At 40.9% G+C, this 19,129-nt stretch overlaps 3 non-coding genes across 3 annotated transcripts; all 3 read left to right on the forward strand.

Annotated features, from left to right (window-relative positions):
* The first annotated feature begins 436 nt into the window (after nucleotides 1-436).
* trnac-gca (transfer RNA cysteine (anticodon GCA)) lies at nucleotides 437-508 on the forward strand. The gene has a single exon. It is a non-coding gene; the product is annotated as a tRNA-Cys (tRNA).
* Nucleotides 509-1,367: 859 nt separating this feature from the next.
* trnac-gca (transfer RNA cysteine (anticodon GCA)) lies at nucleotides 1,368-1,439 on the forward strand. The gene has a single exon. It is a non-coding gene; the product is annotated as a tRNA-Cys (tRNA).
* Nucleotides 1,440-5,091: 3,652 nt separating this feature from the next.
* Nucleotides 5,092-5,163, forward strand: trnac-gca (transfer RNA cysteine (anticodon GCA)). The gene has a single exon. It is a non-coding gene; the product is annotated as a tRNA-Cys (tRNA).
* The last annotated feature ends 13,966 nt before the right edge of the window (nucleotides 5,164-19,129 follow it).

Below are 19,129 nucleotides of genomic sequence, written 5' to 3' on the forward strand. Positions count from 1 at the left end.
GTTAAAGTCATCGCCTATTCAATTCCCTGTAATATATGGATCTGTTTGCACTTCATACGCCTTCCACTAGATGTCAACAGTCAGTAGAACATGGAATGAAGCTGGGACCGGATGGGAGGGGAATGAGAGAAGTTAAAATCAAGTGCTTTCTAAGTGTATCTTGACGGTTGGAGTAATCTTTTTTAGATTATGTTACTCAATCTAAAATGTCCGTCATTTGATGGTTTTTCTCTCAGTCAAACAGTTCCAAACAGAGTGGGTATTGTTTTACTCTTGAGATCCAGAGGTGTCAGGTTAAAAATGTTCGATCCACTTAAAATCAAATGCATTACTGGTGTGTTTTCCAAGAGGGAGAGTTCTTGATTAGGCAAAATAACTCTCCATCTAAAATGGCCCTTGTTAGACTGTTTTTTCCACTTAAGGATGTTCTGACATAGGGGGTATAGCTCAGTGGTAGAGCATTTGACTGCAGATCAAGAGGTCCCAGGTTCAAATCCTAGTGCCCCCTTGAAGACATGTACTTTCTAAGTCTATCTTTAGAGATGGAGTGCTATTTTTCAGGAGTTGTTACTCAATCTAAAATGTCCCGTATTAGATCTTTTTTCTCTCAGTCAGACAGTTCCAAACGAAGTTGGAAGTGCAATAGACTGCAGATCAAGAGGTCCCAGATTCAAATTCTGGTGCCCCGTAAACTTCTTTGATATAGGGGGCAGCATTTTCACTTTTGGATGAATTGCGTGCCCATAGTGAACTGCCTCCTACTCTGTCCCAGATGCTAATATATGCATATTATAATTAATTTTGGATAGAAAACACTCTCAAGTTTCTAAAACTGTTTGAATGATGTCTGTGAGTATAACAGAACTCATATGGCTGGCAAAAACCTGAGAAAAAATCCAAACAGGAAGTGAAAATTCTGAGAGTGGTCGTTGTTAAAGTCATCGCCTATTCAATTCCCTGTAATATATGGATCTGTTTGCACTTCATACGCCTTCCACTAGATGTCAACAGTCAGTAGAACATGGAATGAAGCTGGGACCGGATGGGAGGGGAATGAGAGAAGTTAAAATCAAGTGCTTTCTAAGTGTATCTTGACGGTTGGAGTAATCTTTTTTAGATTATGTTACTCAATCTAAAATGTCCGTCATTTGATGGTTTTTCTCTCAGTCAAACAGTTCCCAACAGAGTGGGTCGTGTTTTACTCTTGAGATCCAGAGGTGTCAGGTTAAAAATGTTCGATCCACTTAAAATCAAATGCATTACTGGTGTGTTTTCCAAGAGGGACAGTTCTTGATTAGGCAAAATAACTCTCCATCTAAAATGGCCCTTGTTAGACCGTTTTTTCCACTTATGGTTGTTCTGACATAGGGGGTATAGCTCAGTGGTAGAGCATTTGACTGCAGATCAAGAGGTCCCAGGTTCAAATCCTAGTGCCCCCTTAAAGACATGTACTTTCTAAGTCTATCTTTAGAGATGGAGTGCTATTTTTCAGGAGTTGTTACTCAATCTAAAATGTCCCGTATTAGATATTTCTTCTCTCAGTCAGACAGTTCCAAACGAAGTTGGAAGTGCAATAGACTGCAGATCAAGAGGTCCCAGATTCAAATTCTGGTGCCCCGTTAACTTCTTTGATATAGGGGGCAGCATTTTCACTTTTGGATGAATTGCGTGCCCATAGTGAACTGCCTCCTACTCTGTCTCAGATGCTAATATATGCATATTATAATTAATTTTGGATAGGAAACACTCTCAAGTTTCTAAAACTGTTTGAATGATGTCTGTGAGTATAACAGAACTCATATGGCAGGCAAAAACCTGAGAAAAAATCCAAACAGGAAGTGAAAATTCTGAGAGTGGTCGTTGTTAAAGTCATCGCCTATTCAATTCCCTGTAATATATGGATCTGTTTGCACTTCATACGCCTTCCACTAGATGTCAACAGTCAGTAGAACATGGAATGAAGCTGGGACCGGATGGGAGGGGAATGAGAGAAGTTAAAATCAAGTGCTTTCTAAGTGTATCTTGACGGTTGGAGTAATCTTTTTTAGATTATGTTACTCAATCTAAAATGTCCGTCATTTGATGGTTTTTCTCTCAGTCAAACAGTTCCAAACAGAGTGGGTATTGTTTTACTCTTGAGATCCAGAGGTGTCAGGTTAAAAATGTTCGATCCACTTAAAATCAAATGCATTACTGGTGTGTTTTCCAAGAGGGACAGTTCTTGATTAGGCAAAATAACTCTCCATCTAAAATGGCCCTTGTTAGACTGTTTTTTCCACTTATGGATGTTCTGACATAGGGGGTATAGCTCAGTGGTAGAGCATTTGACTGCAGATCAAGAGGTCCCAGGTTCAGATCCTAGTGCCCCCTTGAAGACATGTACTTTCTAAGTCTATCTTTAGAGATGGAGTGCTATTTTTCAGGAGTTGTTACTCAATCTAAAATGTCCCGTATTAGATCTTTTTTCTCTCAGTCAGACAGTTCCAAACGAAGTTGGAAGTGCAATGGACTGCAGATCAAGAGGTCCCAGATTCAAATTCTGGTGCCCCGTAAACTTCTTTGATATAGGGGGCAGCATTTTCACTTTTGGATGAATTGCGTGCCCATAGTGAACTGCCTCCTACTCTGTCTCAGATGCTAATATATGCATATTATAATTAATTTTGGATAGGAAACACTCTCAAGTTTCTAAAACTGTTTGAATGATGTCTGTGAGTATAACATAACTCATATGGCAGGCAAAAACCTGAGAAGAAATCCAAACAGGAAGTGAAAATTCTGAGAGTGGTCGTTGTTAAAGTCATCGCCTATTCAATTCCCTGTAATATATGGATCTGTTTGCACTTCATACGCCTTCCACTAGATGTCAACAGTCAGTAGAACATGGAATGAAGCTGGGACCGGATGGGAGGGGAATGAGAGAAGTTAAAATCAAGTGCTTTCTAAGTGTATCTTGACGGTTGGAGTAATCTTTTTTAGATTATGTTACTCAATCTAAAATGTCCGTCATTTGATGGTTTTTCTCTCAGTCAAACAGTTCCAAACAGAGTGGGTATTGTTTTACTCTTGAGATCCAGAGGTGTCAGGTTAAAAATGTTCGATCCACTTAAAATCAAATGCATTACTGGTGTGTTTTCCAAGAGGGAGAGTTCTTGATTAGGCAAAATAACTCTCCATCTAAAATGGCCCTTGTTAGACTGTTTTTTCCACTTATGGATGTTCTGAGATAGGTGGTATAGCTCAGTGGTAGAGCAATTGACTGCAGATCAAGAGGTCCCAGGTTCAAATCCTAGTGCCCCCTTGAAGACATGTACTTTCTAAGTGTATCTTTAGAGATGGAGTGCTATTTTTCAGGAGTTGTTACTCAATCTAAAATGTCCCGTATTAGATCTTTTTTCTCTCAGTCAGACAGTTCCAAACGAAGTTGGAAGTGCAATAGACTGCAGATCAAGAGGTCCCAGATTCAAATTCTGGTGCCCCGTAAACTTCTTTGATATAGGGGGCAGCATTTTCACTTTTGGATGAATTGCGTGCCCATAGTGAACTGCCTCCTACTCTGTCTCAGATGCTAATATATGCATATTATAATTAATTTTGGATAGGAAACACTCTCAAGTTTCTAAAACTGTTTGAATGATGTCTGTGAGTATAACATAACTCATATGGCAGGCAAAAACCTGAGAAGAAATCCAAACAGGAAGTGAAAATTCTGAGAGTGGTCGTTGTTAAAGTCATCGCCTATTCAATTCCCTGTAATATATGGATCTGTTTGCACTTCATACGCCTTCCACTAGATGTCAACAGTCAGTAGAACATGGAATGAAGCTGGGACCGGATGGGAGGGGAATGAGAGAAGTTAAAATCAAGTGCTTTCTAAGTGTATCTTGACGGTTGGAGTAATCTTTTTTAGATTATGTTACTCAATCTAAAATGTCCGTCATTTGATGGTTTTTCTCTCAGTCAAACAGTTCCAAACAGAGTGGGTATTGTTTTACTCTTGAGATCCAGAGGTGTCAGGTTAAAAATGTTCGATCCACTTAAAATCAAATGCATTACTGGTGTGTTTTCCAAGAGGGAGAGTTCTTGATTAGGCAAAATAACTCTCCATCTAAAATGGCCCTTGTTAGACTGTTTTTTCCACTTATGGATGTTCTGACATAGGTGGTATAGCTCAGTGGTAGAGCATTTGACTGCAGATCAAGAGGTCCCAGGTTCAAATCCTAGTGCCCCCTTGAAGACATGTACTTTCTAAGTCAATCTTTAGAGATGGAGTGCTATTTTTCAGGAGTTGTTACTCAATCTAAAATGTCCCGTATTAGATCTTTTTTCTCTCAGTCAGACAGTTCCAAACGAAGTTGGAAGTGCAATAGACTGCAGATCAAGAGGTCCCAGATTCAAATTCTGGTGCCCCGTAAACTTCTTTGATATAGGGGGCAGCATTTTCACTTTTGGATGAATTGCGTGCCCATAGTGAACTGCCTCCTACTCTGTCTCAGATGCTAATATATGCATATTATAATTAATTTTGGATAGGAAACACTCTCAAGTTTCTAAAACTGTTTGAATGATGTCTGTGAGTATAACATAACTCATATGGCAGGCAAAAACCTGAGAAGAAATCCAAACAGGAAGTGAAAATTCTGAGAGTGGTCGTTGTTAAAGTCATCGCCTATTCAATTCCCTGTAATATATGGATCTGTTTGCACTTCATACGCCTTCCACTAGATGTCAACAGTCAGTAGAACATGGAATGAAGCTGGGACCGGATGGGAGGGGAATGAGAGAAGTTAAAATCAAGTGCTTTCTAAGTGTATCTTGACGGTTGGAGTAATCTTTTTTAGATTATGTTACTCAATCTAAAATGTCCGTCATTTGATGGTTTTTCTCTCAGTCAAACAGTTCCAAACAGAGTGGGTATTGTTTTACTCTTGAGATCCAGAGGTGTCAGGTTAAAAATGTTCGATCCACTTAAAATCAAATGCATTACTGGTGTGTTTTCCAAGAGGGAGAGTTCTTGATTAGGCAAAATAACTCTCCATCTAAAATGGCCCTTGTTAGACTGTTTTTTCCACTTATGGATGTTCTGACATAGGGGGTATAGCTCAGTGGTAGAGCATTTGACTGCAGATCAAGAGGTCCCAGGTTCAAATCCTAGTGCCCCCTTGAAGACATGTACTTTCTAAGTCTATCTTTAGAGATGGAGTGCTATTTTTCTGGAGTTGTTACTCAATCTAAAATGTCCCGTATTAGATATTTTTTCTCTCAGTCAGACAGTTCCAAACGAAGTTGGAAGTGCAATAGACTGCAGATCAAGAGGTCCCAGATTCAAATTCTGGTGCCCCCTTAAAGACATGTACTTTCTAAGTCTATCTTTAGAGATGGAGTGCTATTTTTCAGGAGTTGTTACTCAATCTAAAATGTCCCGTATTAGATCTTTTTTCTCTCAGTCAGACAGTTCCAAACGAAGTTGGAAGTGCAATAGACTGCAGATCAAGAGGTCCCAGATTCAAATTCTGGTGCCCCGTTAACTTCTTTGATATAGGGGGCAGCATTTTCACTTTTGGATGAATTGCGTGCCCATAGTGAACTGCCTCCTACTCTGTCTCAGATGCTAATATATGCATATTATAATTAATTTTGGATAGGAAACACTCTCAAGTTTCTAAAACTGTTTGAATGATGTCTGTGAGTATAACAGAACTCATATGGCAGGCAAAAACCTGAGAAAAAATCCAAACAGGAAGTGAAAATTCTGAGAGTGGTCGTTGTTAAAGTCATCGCCTATTCAATTCCCTGTAATATATGGATCTGTTTGCACTTCATACGCCTTCCACTAGATGTCAACAGTCAGTAGAACATGGAATGAAGCTGGGACCGGATGGGAGGGGAATGAGAGAAGTTAAAATCAAGTGCTTTCTAAGTGTATCTTGACGGTTGGAGTAATCTTTTTTAGATTATGTTACTCAATCTAAAATGTCCGTCATTTGATGGTTTTTCTCTCAGTCAAACAGTTCCAAACAGATCCAGAGGTGTCAGGTTAAAAATGTTCGATCCACTTAAAATCAAATGCATTACTGGTGTGTTTTCCAAGAGGGAGAGTTCTTGATTAGGCAAAATAACTCTCCATCTAAAATGGCCCTTGTTAGACTGTTTTTTCCACTTATGGATCTTCTGACATAGGGGGTATAGCTCAGTGGTAGAGCAGTTGACTGCAGATCAAGAGGTCCCAGGTTCAAATCCTAGTGCCCCCTTGAAGACATGTACTTTCTAAGGCTATCTTTAGAGATGGCGTGCTATTTTTCAGGAGTTGTTACTCAATCTAAAATGTCCCGTATTAGATCTTTTTTCTCTCAGTCAGACAGTTCCAAACGAAGTTGGAAGTGCAATAGACTGCAGATTAAGAGGTCCCAGATTCAAATTCTGGTGCCCCGTTAACTTCTTTGGTATAGGGGGCAGCATTTTCACTTTTGGATGAATTGCGTGCCCATAGTGAACTGCCTCATACTCTGTCCCAGATGCTAATATATGCATATTATTATTACTTTTGGATAGAAAACACTCTGAAGTTTCTAAACTGTTTGAATGATGTCTGTGAGTATAACAGAACTCATATGGCAGGCAAAAACCTGAGAAAAAATCCAAACAGGAAGTGAAAATGCTGAGAGTGGTCGTTGTTAAAGTCATCGCCTTTTCAATTCCCTGTAATATATGGATCTGGTTGCACTTCATACGCCTTCCACTAGATGTCAACAGTCAGTAGAACATGGAATGAAGCTGGGACCGGATGGGAGGGGAATGAGAGAAGTTAAAATCAAGTGCTTTCTAAGTGTATCTTGACGGTTGGAGTAATCTTTTTTAGATTATGTTACTCAATCTAAAATGTCCGTCATTAGATGTTTTTTCTCTCAGTCAAATAGTTCCAAACAGAGTGGGTAGTGTTTTACTCTTGAGATATAGAGGTGTCAGGTTAAAAATGTTCGATCCACTTGAAATCAAATGCATTACTGGTGTGTTTTCCAAGAGGGAGAGTTCTTGATTAGGCAAAATAACTCTCCATCTAAAATGGCCCTTGTTAGACCATTTTTTCCTCTTATAGAGTATCTGACATAGGGGGTATAGCTCAGTGGTAGAGCATTTGACCGCAGATGAAGAGGTCCCAGGTTCAAATCCTAGTTCCCCCTTGAAGACATGTACTTTCTAAGTCTATCTTTAGAGATGGAGTGCTATTTTTCAGGAGTTGTTACTCAATCTAAAATGTCCCTCATTAGATGTTTTTTTCTCTCAGTCAGACAGTTCCAAACGAAGTTGGAAGTGCAATAGACTGCAGATCAAGAGGTCCCAGATTCAAATTCTGGTGCCCCGTTAACTTCTTTGATATAGGGGGCAGCATTTTCACTTTTGGATGAATTGCGTGCCCATAGTGAACTGCCTCCTACTCTGTCCCAGATGCTAATATATGCATATTATTATTACTATTGGATAGAAAACACTCTAAAGTTTCTAAACTGTTTGAATGATGTCTGTGAGTATAACAGAACTCATATGCAGGCAAAAACCTGAGAAAAAATCCAAACAGGAAGTGAAAATTCTGATAGTGGTCATTGTTAAAGTCATCGCCTATTCAATTCCCTGTAATATATGGATCTGTTTGCACTTCATACGCCTTCCACTAGATGTCAACAGTCAGTAGAACATGGATTGAGCTGGGACCGGATAGGAGGGGAATGAGAGAAGTTAAAATCAAGTGCTTTCTAAGTGTATCTTGACCGTTGGAGTAATCTTTTTTAGATTATGTTACTCAATCTAAAATGTCCGTCATTAGATGTTTTTTCTCTCAGTCAAATAGTTCCAAACAGAGTGGGTAGTGTTTTACTCTTGAGATATAGAGGTGTCAGGTTAAAAATGTTCGATCCACTTGAAATCAAATGCATTACTGGTGTGTTTTCCAAGAGGGAGAGTTCTTGATTAGGCAAAATAACTCTCCATCTAAAATGGCCCTTGTTAGACCATTTTTTCCTCTTATAGAGTATCTGACATAGGGGGTATAGCTCAGTGGTAGAGCATTTGACCGCAGATGAAGAGGTCCCAGGTTCAAATCCTAGTTCCCCCTTGAAGACATGTACTTTCTAAGTCTATCTTTAGAGATGGAGTGCTATTTTTCAGGAGTTGTTACTCAATCTAAAATGTCCCTCATTAGATGTTTTTTTCTCTCAGTCAGACAGTTCCAAACGAAGTTGGAAGTGCAATAGACTGCAGATCAAGAGGTCCCAGATTCAAATTCTGGTGCCCCGTTAACTTCTTTGATATAGGGGGCAGCATTTTCACTTTTGGATGAATTGCGTGCCCATAGTGAACTGCCTCCTACTCTGTCCCAGATGCTAATATATGCATATTATTATTACTATTGGATAGAAAACACTCTAAAGTTTCTAAACTGTTTGAATGATGTCTGTGAGTATAACAGAACTCATATGCAGGCAAAAACCTGAGAAAAAATCCAAACAGGAAGTGAAAATTCTGATAGTGGTCATTGTTAAAGTCATCGCCTATTCAATTCCCTGTAATATATGGATCTGTTTGCACTTCATACGCCTTCCACTAGATGTCAACAGTCAGTAGAACATGGAATGAAGCTGGGACCGGATGGGAGGGGAATGAGAGAAGTTAAAATCAAGTGCTTTCTAAGTGTATCTTGACGGTTGGAGTAATCTTTTTTAGATTATGTTACTCAATCTAAAATGTCCGTCATTAGATGTTTTTTCTCTCAGTCAAATAGTTCCAAACAGAGTGGGTAGTGTTTTACTCTTGAGATCCAGAGGTGTCAGGTTAAAAATGTTCGATCCACTTGAAATCAAATGCATTACTGGTGTGTTTTCCAAGAGGGAGAGTTCTTGATTAGGCAAAATAACTCTCCATCTAAAATGGCCCTTGTTAGACAATTTTTTCCTCTTATAGAGTATCTGACATAGGGGGTATAGCTCAGTGGTAGAGCATTTGACCGCAGATGAAGAGGTCCCAGGTTCAAATCCTAGTTCCCCCTTGAAGACATGTACTTTCTAAGTCTATCTTTAGAGATGGAGTGCTATTTTTCAGGAGTTGTTACTCAATCTAAAATGTCCCTCATTAGATGTTTTTTTCTCTCAGTCAGACAGTTCCAAACGAAGTTGGAAGTGCAATAGACTGCAGATCAAGAGGTCCCAGATTCAAATTCTGGTGCCCCGTTAACTTCTTTGATATAGGGGGCAGCATTTTCACTTTTGGATGAATTGCGTGCCCATAGTGAACTGCCTCCTACTCTGTCCCAGATGCTAATATATGCATATTATTATTACTATTGGATAGAAAACACTCTCAAGTTTCTAAAACTGTTTGAATGATGTCTGTGAGTATAACAGAACTCATATGCAGGCAAAAACCTGAGAAAAAATCCAAACAGGAAGTGAAAATTCTGATAGTGGTCATTGTTAAAGTCATCGCCTATTCAATTCCCTGTAATATATGGATCTGTTTGCACTTCATACGCCTTCCACTAGATGTCAACAGTCAGTAGAACATGGAATGAAGCTGGGACCGGATGGGAGGGGAATGAGAGAAGTTAAAATCAAGTGCTTTCTAAGTGTATCTTGACGGTTGGAGTAATCTTTTTTAGATTATGTTACTCAATCTAAAATGTCCGTCATTAGATGTTTTTTCTCTCAGTCAAATAGTTCCAAACAGAGTGGGTAGTGTTTTACTCTTGAGATATAGAGGTGTCAGGTTAAAAATGTTCGATCCACTTGAAATCAAATGCATTACTGGTGTGTTTTCCAAGAGGGAGAGTTCTTGATTAGGCAAAATAACTCTCCATCTAAAATGGCCCTTGTTAGACCATTTTTTCCTCTTATAGAGTATCTGACATAGGGGGTATAGCTCAGTGGTAGAGCATTTGACCGCAGATGAAGAGGTCCCAGGTTCAAATCCTAGTTCCCCCTTGAAGACATGTACTTTCTAAGTCTATCTTTAGAGATGGAGTGCTATTTTTCAGGAGTTGTTACTCAATCTAAAATGTCCCTCATTAGATGTTTTTTTCTCTCAGTCAGACAGTTCCAAACGAAGTTGGAAGTGCAATAGACTGCAGATCAAGAGGTCCCAGATTCAAATTCTGGTGCCCCGTTAACTTCTTTGATATAGGGGGCAGCATTTTCACTTTTGGATGAATTGCGTGCCCATAGTGAACTGCCTCCTACTCTGTCCCAGATGCTAATATATGCATATTATTATTACTATTGGATAGAAAACACTCTAAAGTTTCTAAAACTGTTTGAATGATGTCTGTGAGTATAACAGAACTCATATGCAGGCAAAAACCTGAGAAAAAATCCAAACAGGAAGTGAAAATTCTGATAGTGGTCATTGTTAAAGTCATCGCCTATTCAATTCCCTGTAATATATGGATCTGTTTGCACTTCATACGCCTTCCACTAGATGTCAACAGTCAGTAGAACATGGATTGAGCTGGGACCGGATAGGAGGGGAATGAGAGAAGTTAAAATCAAGTGCTTTCTAAGTGTATCTTGACCGTTGGAGTAATCTTTTTTAGATTATGTTACTCAATCTAAAATGTCCGTCATTAGATGTTTTTTCTCTCAGTCAAACAGTTCCAAACAGAGTGGGTAGTGTTTTACTCTTGAGATCCAGAGATGTCAGGTTAAAAATGTTCGATCCACTTGAAATCAAATGCATTACTGGTGTGTTTTCCAAGAGGGAGAGTTCTTGATTAGGAGAAATAACTCTCCATCTAAAATGGCCCTTGTTAGACAGTTTTTTCATCTTATAGAAGTTCTGACAAAGGGGGTATAGCTCAGTGGTAGAGCATTTGACTGCAGATCAGGAGGTCCCAGGTTCAAATCCTTGTGCCCCCTTGAAGACTTGTACTTTCTAAGTCCATCTTTAGAGATGGAGTGCTATTTTTCAGGAGTTGTTACTCAATCTAAAATGTCCCTCATTAGATCTTTTTTCTCTCAGTCAGACAGTTCCAAACGAAGTTGGAAGTGCAATAGACTGCAGATCAAGAGGTCCCAGATTCAAATTCTGGTGCCCCGTTAACTTCTTTGATATAGGGGGCAGCATTTTCACTTTTGGATGAATTGCGGGTCCATAGTGATCTGCCTCCTAATCTGTCCCAGATGCTAATATATGCATATTATTATTACTTTTGGATAGAAAACACTCTGAAGTTTCTAAACTGTTTGAATGATGTCTGTGAGTATAACAGAACTCATATGGCAGGCAAAAACCGGAGAAAAAATCCAAACAGGAAGTGAAAATTCTGAGAGTGGTCGTTGTTAAAGTCTTCGCCTTTTCAATTCCCTGTAATATATGGATCTGTTTGCACTTCATACGCCTTCCACTAGATGTCAACAGTCAGTAGAACATGGAATGAAGCTGGGACCGGATGGGAGGGGAATGAGAGAAGTTAAAATCAAGTGCTTTCTAAGTATATCTTGACGGTTGGAGTAATCTTTTTTAGATTATGTTACTCAATCTAAAATGTCCGTCATTAGATGTTTTTTCTCTCAGTCAAATAGTTCCAAACAGAGTGGGTAGTGTTTTACTCTTGAGATCCAGAGGTGTCAGGTTAAAAATGTTCGATCCACTTGAAATCAAATGCATTACTGGTGTGTTTTCCAAGAGGGAGAGTTCTTGATTAGGCAAAATAACTCTCCATCTAAAATGGCCCTTGTTAGACAATGTTTTCCTCTTATAGAGTTTCTGACATAGGGGGTATAGCTCAGTGTTAGAGCATTTGACTGCAGATCAAGAGGTCCCAGGTTCAAATCCTTGTGCCCCCTTGAAGACATGTACTTTCTATGTCCATCTTTAGAGATGGAGTGCTATTTTTCAGGAGTTGTTACTCAATCTAAAATGTCCCGTATTAGATATTTTTTCTCTCAGTGAGACAGTTCCAAACGAAGTTGGAAGTGCAATAGACTGCAGATCAAGAGGTCCCAGATTCAAATTCTGGTGCCCCGTTAACCTTTCAGTAATACCCATCCCAGATCCGGGAGCATCCTCATCAAAAAAGCTGACTAGCGTAGCCTAGCCTAACGGGACAGGGATATCATATAATATAATTTTCATGAAATCACAAGTCCAATACAGCAAATGAAAGATAAACATCTTGTGAATCCAGCCATCATTTCCGATTTTTAAAATGTTTTACAGCGAAAACACAATATGTATTTCTATTAGCTAACCACAATAGCCAAAGACTCAACCGCATATGTTCACCATGTTTCTACCGCATAGGTAGCTTTCACAAAACCGACCAAATAGAGATATAATTAGTCACTAACCAAGAAACAACTTCATCATATGACAGTCTTATAACATGTTATACAATAAATTTATGTTTTGTTCGAAAATGTGCATATTTGAGGTATAAATCATAGTTTTACATTGCAGCTACCATCAAAACTAGCACCAAAGCAGCCAGAATAATTACAGAGAGCAACGTGAAATATATAAATACTCATCATAAAACATTTATGAAAAATACATGGTGTACAGCAAATGAAAGATAAACTTCTTGTGAATCCAGCCAATATTTCCGATTTTTTAAGTGTTTTACAGCGAAAACACAATATAGCATTATATTAGCTTACCACAATAGCCACACACAACCGCATTTATTCACCGCATAGATAGCATTCGCAAAAACCAGCAAAAGATATAAAATTAATCACTAACCTTGAAGAACTTCATCAGATGACAGTCTTATAACATCAGGTTATACAATACACTGATGTTTTGTTCGAAAATGTGCATATTTAGAGCTGCAAACCGTGGTTATACATTGTGAAAATGTAGCAACATTTCCCCAGAATGTCAGGAGCTATTTTGGACACTCACCTAATCTGACCAAAGAACTCATCATAAACTTTACTAAAAAATACTTGTTGTATGGCAAATGAAAGATACACTGGTTCTTAATGCAACTGCCGTGTTAGATTTTTAAAAATAACTTTACCATAACAAACAGCTTGCGTTATTGCGAGACAGCGCCCGCAGAAACGGCGGAGAATAGAAATAACATTTTCCACAGAAATACGAAATAACATCATAAATTGTTCTTACTTTTGCTGAGCTTCCATCAGAATCTTGTACAAGGAGTCCTATTTCCAGAATAAATCGTTGTTTGGTTTTAGAATGTCCTTTTCTCCTGTCGAATTCGCGCCACAATGCTAGCCAAGCTTGGTGACGTTCCCAGTTTCTCTCGACGCAAAGAACGGAAAACTCCAAAAGTCCCAATAAACGTTGAATAATCTGATAAAACTCGGTTGAAAAAACATACTTTACGATGTTATTATCACATGTATCAAATAAAATCAGAGCCGGAAATATTAGCCGTGTATACCGAACGCTTATCAGAAGACAATATGGAGGTGCTTCGCGCGCCTAGGTAGAGAAAGGAAATTCCTGACCTGCCACTCCAAAAGCTCTTGTTCGACCTCAGATCAAGCTAGACACCCCATTCCACCTTCCACTGCCTGTTGACATCTAGTGGAAGGCGTATGAAGTGCCTTGATAAGTTCCTTTCCTGAGGATGGCTCACCTCTCACAGTTCTGGGTGACTTTAACCTCCCCACGTCTACCTTTGACTCATTCCTCTCTGCCTCCTTCTTTCCACTCCTCTCCTCTTTTGACCTCACCCTCTCACCTTCCCCCCCTACTCACAAGGCAGGCAATACGCTTGACCTCATCTTTACTAGATGCTGTTCTTCCACTAATCTCATTGCAACTCCCCTCCAAGTCTCCGACCACTACCTTGTATCCTTTTCCATCTCGCTCTCATCCAACACTTCCCACACTGCCCCTACTCGGATGGTATCGCGACGTCCCAACCTTCGCTCTCTCTCCCCCGCTACTCTCTCCTCTTCCATCCTATCATCTCTTCCCTCTGCTCAAACCTTCTCCAACCTATCTCCTGATTCTGCCTCCTCAACCCTCCTCTCCTCCCTTTCTGCATCCTTTAACTCTCTATGTCCCCTATCCTCCAGGCCGGCTCGGTCCTCCCCTCCTGCTCCGTGGCTCGACGACTCATTGCGAGCTCACAGAACAGGGCTCCGGGCAGCCGAACGGAAATGGAGGAAAACTCGCCTCCCTGCGGACCTGGCATCCTTTCACTCCCTCCTCTCTACATTCTCCTCTTCTGTCTCTGCTGCTAAAGCCACTTTCTACCACTCTAAATTCCAAGCATCTGCCTCTAACCCTAGGAAGCTCTTTGCCACCTTCTCCTCCCTCCTGAATCCTCCTCCCCCTCCCCCCTCCTCCTCCCTTTCTGCGGATGACTTCGTCAACCATTTTGAAAAGAAGGTCGACGACATCCGATCCTCGTTTGCTAAGTCAAACGACACCGCTGGTTCTGCTCACACTGCCCTACCCTGTGCTTTGACCTCTTTCTCCCCTCTCTCTCCAGATGAAATCTCGCGTCTTGTGACGGCCGGCCGCCCAACAACCTGCCCGCTTGACCCTATCCCCTCCTCTCTTCTCCAGGCCATTTCCGGAGAACTTCTCCCTTACCTCACCTCGCTCATCAACTCATCCTTGACCGCTGGCTGCGTCCCTTCCGCCTTCAAGAGAGCGAGAGTTGCACCCCTGCTGAAAAAACCTACACTCGATCCCTCCGATGTCAACAACTACAGACCAGTATCCCTTCTTTCTTTTCTCTCCAAAACTCTTGAACATGCCGTCCTTGGCCAGCTCTCCTGCTATCTCTCTCAGAATGACCTTCTTGATCCAAATCAGTCAGGTTTCAAGACTAGTCATTCAACTGAGACTGCTCTTCTCTGTGTCACGGAGGCGCTCCGCACTGCTAAAGCTAACTCTCTCTCCTCTGCTCTCATCCTTCTAGACCTATCGGCTGCCTTTGACACAGTGAACCATCAGATCCTCCTCTCCACCCTCTCCGAGTTGGGCATCTCCGGCGCGGCCCACGCTTGGATTGCGTCCTACCTGACAGGTCGCTCCTACCAGGTGGCGTGGCGAGAATCTGTCTCCGCACCACGTGCTCTCACCACTGGTGTCCCCCAGGGCTCTGTTCTAGGCCCTCTCCTATTCTCGCTATACACCAAGTCACTTGGCTCTGTCATATCCTCACATGGTCTCTCCTATCATTGCTATGCAGACGACATAGACGACATCCTTTCCCCCTTCTGATAACCAGGTGGCGAATCGCATCTCTGCATGTCTGGCAGACATATCAGTGTGGATGACGGATCACCACCTCAAGCTGAACCTCGGCAAGACGGAGCTGCTCTTCCTCCCGGGGAAGGACTGCCCGTTCCATGATCTCGCCATCACGGTTGACAACTCCATTGTGTCCTCCTCCCAGAGTGCTAAGAACCTTGGCGTGATCCTGGACAACACGCTGTCGTTCTCAACTAACATCAAGGCGGTGACCCGTTCCTGTAGGTTCATGCTCTACAACATTCGCAGAGTACGACCCTGCCTCACACAGGAAGCGGCGCAGGTCCTAATCCAGGCACTTGTCATCTCCCGTCTGGACTACTGCAACTCGCTGTTGGCTGGGCTCCCTGCCTGTGCCATTAAACCCCTACAACTCATCCAGAACGCCACAGCCCGTCTGGTGTTCAACCTTCCCAAGTTCTCTCACGTCACCCCGCTCCTCCGCTCTCTCCACTGGCTTCCAGTTGAAGCTCGCATCCGCTACAAGACCATGGTGCTTGCCTACGGAGCTGTGAGGGGAACGGCACCTCCGTACCTTCAGGCTCTGATCAGGCCCTACACCCAAACAAGGGCACTGCGTTCATCCACCTCTGACCTGCTCGCCTCCCTACCTCTGAGGAAGTACAGCTCCCGCTCAGCCCAGTCAAAACTGTTCGCTGCTCTGGCACCCCAATGGTGGAACAAACTCCCCCACGACGCCAGGTCAGCGGAGTCAATCACCACCTTCCGGAAACACCTGAAACACCACCTCTTTAAGGAATACCTAGGATAGGATAAAGTAATCCTTCTACCCCCCCCCCCCCCCCCCCCTTAAAAGAGTTAGATGCACTATTGTAAAGTGGTTGTTCCACTGGATATCATAAGGTGAATGCACCAACTTGTAAGTCGCTCTGGATAAGAGCGTCTGCTAAATGACTTAAATGTAAATGTAAATGTAAGTGCATGCATATCGATAAATATAAGCCAGTTGAATAGGCAGGCCCTGGAACAGAGCCTCGTTTTCAGATTTTTCACTTCCTGTATGGAAGTTTGCTGCAAAATGAGTTCTGTTTTACTCACAGATATAATTCAAACAGTTTTAGAAACTTGAGAGTGTTTTCTATCCAATAGTAATAATAATATGCATATTGTATGATCTAGAATAGAGTACGAGGCAGTTTAATATGGGCACGATTTTTTCCAAAGTGAAAATAGCGCCCCCCTATTGACAAGAAGAATGATTGAGGCCACTGTGTTAAAGGGGACCTTCAATGCTGCAGACATTTTTTGGTACCCTTCCACAGATCTATGCCTCGTCACAATCCTGTCTCGGAGCTCTACAGATAATTCCTTCAACCTCATGGCTTGGTTTTTGCTCTGACATGCACTGTCAACTGTGGGACCATATATAGACAGGTGTGTGCCTTTCCAAATAATGTCCAATCAATTGAATTTACCACAGGTGGACTCCAATCAAGTTGTAGAAACATCTCAAAGATGATCAATGGAAACAGGATGCACCTGAGGTCAATTTCGAGTCTCATAGCGAAGGGTCTGAATACGTCTGTAAATAAGGTAAAAATCTGTATTCGCATTGTCATTATGGGGTATTGTGTGTAGTTTGCTGAGGATTTAAAAAAAATCCACTTTAGAATAAGCCTGTAACATAACCAAATGTGTAAAAAGTCAAAGGGTCTGAATACTTTCAGAAGGCACTGTATATGACAGAAGATCGGATCAATGCACGTGTCCGAATGGTGATCTAACTTAGTTGATGATCTAGTATACCTAGGAATACCTAGGATAGGATAAAGTAATCCTTCTAACCCCCCCCCCCCCCCCCTTAAAATAGTTAGATGCACTATTGTAAAGTGGTTGTTCCACTGGATAGCATAAGGTGAATGCACCAACTTGTAAGTCGCTCTGGATAAGAGCGTCTGCTAAATGACTTAAATGTAGTAGTATCATAAAGCATTTGTTTCAAACCACAGTTCTCGGCATATCTCATTAATTTAGTTATATTTCAATTATTATTATCCTTCCCATTTATATTAAAATCACTCAAGATAAAAACATCTCTGTTACTATCTCTGGCCTGGTCAAACCCAGTGCACAAGTATTCGAGATAGGACACCTTAGAGCTAGGAGGTCTATACACACATCCTACCAATATGGGTGCCTGGTGAGGCAGATATACTTGAGGCCATAGTGCCTCTATTTGACATACAGGTAATCACTCCTCTTAAAAGGTATATGATTCTGAATGTACAGTGCTACACCCCCACCATTGCTATTCCTGTCCCTTCTAAGTAGACCATATAAATGAATGTTAATTTGCCCATCATTAACTGTTGCATCCAAATGCGTTTCAGTCAAAGCTAAAATATGAATATTATATATGTTGACCAAGTTAGGAAGGCTACATACATTAACTTGAACTATATGCAGCCCTTTCCATGTCAAGTGAAAATCAATAGAGCATGTCTTTTTTATAGTTGAAGTTGTCATGATACACTACAACACACAAACTCAGATTTGAACATTGGATTAAGATAGCCAGGTAGTTACTTTAACTTGTTATGGCTGCAGGGGGCGTATTGAAAAACTGGAAAAATGTGCCCATTTTCAAACGGCCTCTTACTCAATTCTTGCTCTTACAATATGCATATTATTATTACTATTGGATAGAAAACAGTCTCTAGTTTCTAAAACCGTTTGAATTATTTCTCTAAGTGGAACAGAACTCTTTTTACAGCCCATTTCCTATCCGGAAGTGAGATTTCCAAAATCGATGTCTCTCTTCAAGAGCTTGTCTATAAAAGGGCATGTCACTTAGGACTGTAGAAACACGTCATACGCCTTCCCCTGGGTGTCATGCGGAAGTGAGAGCAGAAATGACTTGATTATCTCGTCCTGGGATTGAACACAACCTCTTGGAGTGAGATGTGCGCACTTAATTTTTTTTCCTGGGCGCGAAGTTGGACCTGGACTCGGCTCCTGGAAAACCCTCGTTAAAGGTGAATATGATCTCTGGCTTCGATTTTATTTGATACATGTCACAATATCATCCTAAAGTATGTTTTTTCAATATAGTTTAATTATATTATTGAAATTTATTCTGGACTTTAGACGTGATGCGACGCAAGAATTTTGTCAAGAAGGAGAGGTTAGCGCCGCACGGCCAGTGTGCTTGCTAATTCAAGAGGGAAATCGTTCGTTCTGGATCCAAATAAAGACGGTTCTGAACAAAGGACCCCTTGGAGAACATTCTGATGGAAGATCAACAAAGATAAGGACCCAATTTGGGATGCTTTTTCATATATCTGTCGAACTGTGCTATCGCTACCGTTTGACTAGAATCAATGCTGCTGTGTGCTAGCTATTGTAGTAAGCTAATATAACGATATATTATGTTTTCGCTGTAAAACACTTCAAAAATCGGAAATATTGGCTCTATTCACAAGATCTTTGTCTTTCATTAGCTATCCACCATATATTTTTCTGAAATGTTTTATGATGTGTAATTAGTAGTTGACGTTGGTGTCTGTATTTTCTCTGGCTACTCCCGTGCGATTTCTGACTGTAGCTATGATGGTAGCAGTAATGTAAAACTGATTTATAGCTAAAATATGCACATTTTTTAAACAAAACATAGATTTATTGTGTAACATGTTATAGGACTGTCATCTGAGGTAGTTTTTTCTAGGTTATTTAGGTTGGTTCTAGGTTAGTTAGGTTGGCTTGTGCATGCTACTTGCATCCTACTTGTGCTGTGAAAAATGTCTGTCCTCTTTTTTATTTGGTGGTGAGCTAACATAAATATATGTGGTGTTTTCTCTGTAAAACATTTAAAAAATCGGACATGTTGGCTTGATTCACAAGATGTTTATCTTTCAAATGCTGTATTGGACTTGTTAATGTG

Source organism: Salvelinus alpinus, chromosome 7, assembly GCF_045679555.1.
Source record: "Salvelinus alpinus chromosome 7, SLU_Salpinus.1, whole genome shotgun sequence".
In the NCBI taxonomy this organism is placed as follows: Eukaryota; Metazoa; Chordata; class Actinopteri; order Salmoniformes; family Salmonidae; genus Salvelinus; species Salvelinus alpinus.